The sequence below is a fragment of the Ziziphus jujuba genome, chromosome 7 (genome assembly GCF_031755915.1).
Source record: "Ziziphus jujuba cultivar Dongzao chromosome 7, ASM3175591v1".
NCBI classification, from domain to species: Eukaryota; Viridiplantae; Streptophyta; class Magnoliopsida; order Rosales; family Rhamnaceae; genus Ziziphus; species Ziziphus jujuba.
The window spans coordinates 27138364-27144709 of NC_083385.1; the positions used below are offsets into that span (position 1 = coordinate 27138364).

General features: G+C 32.3%; 1 long non-coding RNA gene across 1 annotated transcript; it reads left to right on the top strand.

Annotated features, from left to right (window-relative positions):
* Positions 1–2107: 2107 nt before the first annotated feature.
* LOC132804556 (uncharacterized) lies at positions 2108–5342 on the top strand. Its single transcript, XR_009639766.1, has 3 exons — positions 2108–2376; positions 3218–3273; positions 4414–5342. It is a non-coding gene; the product is annotated as an uncharacterized LOC132804556 (long non-coding RNA).
* Positions 5343–6346: the final 1004 nt, after the last annotated feature.

The window sequence follows — 6346 nt, forward strand, 5'->3', positions numbered from 1 at the left end:
ATAGGGGAAACCAAACAAGTAGAAGTTACAGGCAGAGGCAAAACCAAACAGATTTGATAAAAGCAACAATATAGCACAAATATTATTGAAAGAAGAAAAAATAGTAAGAGCATAAGTATCAGATTGATGCTTCATGATTATTGATGATAAATAAAAAATTAAGAACATGCAAAAAAGTAGAAAGTTGATTAAAAACAATTTTTTAACGAATATCCATTAGGCTGCTGAAGTTGCAGGTGAAGCTCGTACTCTAGTGCCAGAGTTATTGTGACAGACACATCCCACTATCCCATTATTTTAGCTTACTGATGACATAAATTAAGTGGAAAAAGTATTGTTATATTATCCTAAATACAATTTTTTCAATGTCTCTCGAAAATAGTATCCACTCATTATTCTCAAAATCCTAGGAGTGGGTACATCTACTCAATTCTTGTTGTTTTTTAAATCCCAATGTTCATTGGAAAAAAAAAAATATATATATATATATATATAATAGCTAACATTCCACTGGACCGTATAATAATCATAAATAAAAGCCTTCCATTCCTTTTTGCTTTTAGTCTTTTAAAGTATCCAAATTAAACAAGACTTGCATATCAAGCAAGTAATTCAACAAGAAAGACAAAAGGCTAGAAGTTGTTTAAGATTTTAAAAGAAATCTAGATTGAAGATAATGAGATGGTATTCAATTCTTATTAAAGTGGAAGAATAGATCAAATGTAGAATGGTTTTATAAATACAAATATAAGAATGAAAATAATTATGTCGTAAAAGAGGAAAAAATGCTTAAATTTAGACTAAATATTCCTGGGAAGACTAAAAAATGTATCACTCTTTCTTTTGATATGTAATTATTCATAGATCTCATTTCATAATTACAAAGTATAGTATATATACAAAAGCCATTAAAATCCCACAAAGATATTATATATTACAGAAAAAAAAAAATTATTGTTAGTTTCCCTGAGCTTTGGAATGTAGTGGAACATTTCTTTTTTTGGATGAATGGAATATAGTGGAACTTTTGAATGAAGCAATCAAAATGAAGAAGTGAAGGAAGTAATGGCAACTAACTCACACTCCACCGACGAGGCACTCATGGCAGCCCCTCTCCAAAATGGCCCAAATAGTGGCTGGATCCCGAATAGTGGCTGGAACGGTGGATTGGGAAGGGTGGAAGCAAGCTGGAAGAGGAATGTAGGTTAGGAGGAGAAGAGAAAATTTTGGAAATGGTAGTGCAAGCTGGTGCGACGAGTTGGTGCGAGCCGCTGCAAGCTGCTGAAAGATACTGCGATTTGGAATTTTAGCAAAAGCTGGTGCGAGCGGGAAGGGGAGCTTTGGGCAAAAATTCACACGTGAGCAAGCTTGAATCTGGGCTGTTCATGACAGATGTTAAAATCCAATGGCTCCCATTTTCAGCACATTTTTTGTCCTGATTGAATCCATACAGTCGGTGCTCATTGTAGCCGGTCCCTCTATTTATATATATATATGGTTTCATGGAATTCAGTATATGTATATATATATATATATATATGTCTCTGGGAACAGTCTCAGATGGAGCTCATAAACATCCTTAAGAATGTAAGTTCAACATCAAACACAAAAGTAGTATATATATGTATATACATACATTTTCTATATTTTCATATCTTTGTTTGTTTATTAGAAAGTTTTGCTGATTACATAAAATACGTAATCCTTAGGCCTAAAAGATTTAATTTTAGGCCTAAGGATTTTTAGTCATTTTTCACGGGCTATAGCTGAGGGTAACATGTTTTCCAAGTTTGAGGGTGTAGAAATGGATCTGCGATACATTGCATGAGTTGGTTGTGCAAGGATGATCGCGAGTAATTTGTAATTTTGTATCAAAGTCGGCAGCATGAGGAAAAGTTTGATTTGGATACTTCGTGGTTAAGAGAGTAGAAAAGTGACATGTGTCTTGCATTTAATGTAAGGAAATCAAATTGTTTACTAAAACCATAGTAAGTTGCCACACGTAAGCTAGCTTTAAATATATTGATTAGTTAGTTAATAGGTTGACACTCAAATAAGCTGTACTTTTACATGTATTGAAAAGAAAACTGCAGAGCATATGGCGGTTGTTTACCTTGAACCGCCTCTTTCAAGCTTATATATAGGCTTGTACCAACTTATTTTGAATCAATGAAAAAGAGCAATAATTACATGCATTCCTTCTTTATTTTTTTAGCTCTTCTCTTCCTTCAAATTAGAATTAGCCTCGGCCACTCTCCTTTCTTTTACCTCTTCTATTTTATCCAAGTCTCCCATTTTTTTACATATTATCCAACAGATCGCGAGGGCTTTGTAGAAATGTACTAAGTGTATACAGATTTTTCAGTATTATTTAAGGTGGGATGTACTGTTTGTTGTGCAATGTATCACAACCAAGTTAGTAGTTAATGAGGGAAAGCTTAGTACTTCAAGGGACAATTGTGATGTTGATTTAGCTTAAATGAGCTTGCAGGATAATGCTAGTTAGAAGTCTTAAGGACCAAGGTAAAATTGCTAGGAAAGGCTTGGTATTGAAAAAACTTAGAAATACTATAGAAGAAAGGAAGAGATGGATTTTTATCTTTAGATAACACTTCGTATACTCATTCTCACAAGAGACATACTCATAAATTGGGATGTTTAGATACAAAAGAATTAACCAGTAAACCTAAGACTAACCTACTAAGGATAAGAAGTGATGGCCCTAGTAGTGTTATTTCATGTGCAAAAATGATGTCTAATTAGGTTAGAAAAAGTACAATCATACTTAACACAACCATCAACTTACTACAACAAAAAAGAAAAACAAAAATAAAATGAGGCATCAAGATACATAGGGAACCACACTGAGTATCAACTTACTGCGACAAAAAAGAAAAGTAAAAATAAAAATTAGGCATCAAGATACATAGGGAACCATAAATAAAAATAAAAATTAGGCATCAAGATACTACTTGATATTAGGGCTAATTAAGGATTTTGTTTTAGATTGAATCATTATTTAATTTCTTATCATCCAATAGCTGTTGAGAAACTGATATATAGAATAATTAGAAACTGTTGAATAATATTCTTGCATATCTTTTATCGATTTGAAGGGTATTAGGTTTCATGGATACTGCTCTAATGTTTTTTTAGGATGATGAATATACCTTGAGTTCTGCTAGTCTTAAAAAAAGGTGGCTTTCCATGTCTGCAGGTGGACATGGTCACTCCTATGTGTTCTCAACTACATATGAGGGGCTTCTCGATGAGGTAAGCGGATTTTTTATTGGATCACTCTTCTTATGCATCTAAAAATTTGTTGTGTGACTTGATAGTTGAGTAATTTAGGTGTGAGTATAGCAGTTACAGCAATAATACTTTTATTTTGGCAGGTATAGTGATCAAGTTTATCTGTCCACTAGATATCATTATATTAGTTCAGTTATCATGGTTAAATAAAAACTTTAAGTATCTTTCCAACAATTTTGATTACTGATTGGTCTATATATTTTGTCAATTGAGTCATTACTGTCCATATTACCTAAATGGGAAATTTTACATGATTGTCTTTATTTATTTTACAACTTTTGCAAGTATATCTGGGTGTTTCTAGAAATTATAAATATTTTCCCTGCAATTTCTTATTTGTTACAAATGTACTCTCATTTTTAGAAATTTCTTCTATTTATTTATATATTTATTTTTAAAGTTTCACATTTTCTTATGGATGTTTGAAAGATTGTGTATTAAAGAGAAGATGTAGGTACAAAAATATAATTTGAGGGGAGGTCTATTATTTTATTTATGGAAATATAGACATATATGCAAAACTTGTAAAGAAGACAAGACGTTAACATAAATTTGCCTACTTAGATTAGGGCAGTTGGGCCTCTAGTAGTGTGAGCATGCCAGAGTTCTTTTCTTTTCTTTTTTTCTTTTTTTTTAAATGGAAAATCTTCTTTCAAAGTTAACTTAGTACAGGGATGAAGGGGAGGTCAATATTATTTATGGAGATACAGAGACATATGATAATTCTCTCATCCAGGACACTCTGTTGGAATTTATTTGGGATAATGCCTATCTTTTTAAGGCTATGCTGGTAAATGCTTTACATGCTTATCCTTTTGTCCCAGACAAATCTCGGTCTAGAGATGAATTACAGAGACATTGCAAAACTTGTAACCTATAAGAGATTAACATGATTTTCCATACCTAGATTGATGCAACTAGACCTTCAGTAGTATGAGCACCCATTTGCAAAGAAGCTGAATATTTTATTTCTTCATTATTTTACTGAAAAAGCAGTGATCAAATTTGATATTGTACAGTTTTTATGAAATTTAAAGGAAGATCCTTGCTGCCTGTGGTTGATTAGATTTAGTTAAGCTATTTCTAATAGGTTCTATGCAGTTTCTAGGCATTAATAATGGGTCTGGGGAGCTTGATGCGTCTATCATGGGTTTTCAACAAGAGGAAAAGAAAGTTAAAGTTCCACTTAATTCAAGGTAAAATGCCGTCTGTGTTTGATGTACTTTTTTATGTAACGCAAGTATATCATCCTCCTACTACAGGTCTGATAGTTGAAGCCTTTTTATTATTATTATTATTTTTTTTCAATCCTTTTTGTCTTATTAGCAATGACTACTTGGCCCATATGTTCTGAAAAGCTCTTACTCAGATTTTGTTATTTTATCTTAGTCAAAAGGGAGTCAGTAGTCAGTATATCTTGGTTGAATGGCCTTCCCACTACTAATTTAGTATCTATTAATTGGACTGATTAGATTGGATAGGAAGATGAGGAATCTAATTAAAGATTTGATTTACTTGAACTTTGGTACTATTATAATCTTTGAGCAAAATGATGTGTGCTTGCTAGTTGCCATTGCAGTATCGATTGAAGAATGCAGGCCTTCTTGAAGAATATAGGAAGTATCTAATTCATTTTCTGGTGCATTTTAAGCATTCAATATGTTTAAACAATATTTTTCAACTCTTAAGTGTCTAGAGTTTCTTAAGTTGTATGCGTTCTCTCTCTCTCTCTCTCTCTCTCTCTCTCTCTAAATAGATTCATGATTCATAGAAGTTCATAAAATAAGTCTTATCCTTATTAATTGGATTAGTAGATTTGAATTATTTTGTCCACTAGGTAAAAGTTATGCTCATGTTGTGGTAAATCTTGTTATCGTAACTGTAATACTCAATTAACCTTCTATCATGTAGAAAACTATTAGTCAATAGACGTCACCCAAGTTTGGGATTTTAGGCATTAGTTGTATATTCCTAGTGGTTCTCCTCAACTTTATTGTACAGTGTGTAGGCCATTAATTTGAAATCTACTTTTAATGATTATTTTTATTTATGAATGCAATACCATTACGTTAAAGTAAAGAATTCATATAAAATATCTCTAACAATGTACTCTTTTGGGATATTAATGTGTAAGGTGGTTGTCATTTCCTATATTCCAATTTTTTTTTCTTTTCTTTTTTTTTCTGTTTTGTTAGCCTTCTGAATTGTTATTAGCAAACCTAAAAATAGGACTTGATAGCATTTTGAACCTGAGTTTTATTAAATTTTCATTGAAATTGGAGGAGCAAACCTATTTTGTTGCCTTCAGTGCAATAACAGGGTACCTGACTAACTAGTCATTAAATAAGCTCAGCCTGTCTCTTGGTTTGGTTGATGAATCCGCCTTCTAGAGCTGTGCTTGTTGCAAACATAATATGTGAATATATGTAAATATATGTGGACAATTTAATACAAAATAAATAAAATTAAATACAAAATAATTAAAACATTATAGAACCTGTAGGTCCTTGAAATTGATCTGCTTTCTAGAAAGGTTAACCGAGGCCTGTGTGATACCACAGTGTCCTTAAAACGTTTTACGCCCACCGGTGCAGGAGTTTTGTAGCGAACGTCTCCCAGGATACAACGGCTACAAAAGCTTTCAGATTCAGCACCTCTGAAGCTTTTCTCTTAGAAGTATCTGAGTACCTTCCCTTTACCACTTTTTTTTTTTTTTGTTCTCTCTCGTTCAACTCCAAAAAAAAAACCTTTTTTTTTTTCCTATTTTCTTTAAAAAACTGTATAAACGTTATCAAAGAACATGTAAGTTACCAACTCTAATCAACAAAGAGTTGTAAAGCCTTCAAACTCTCAACTTCCCACGTTCAAAAATCTTTTTTATTTTATTCAAAAATAATGTTTTTCCAAAACAGAAATAAACAAAAGTCCAAAACCTTTTGAGGCCCAAATCATTCACATATACATGGGCCCAAACTCTAACAATCCCCCACATGAATGATTTGACTTCTAAAACAACCATGACTCTGGTGGTAAA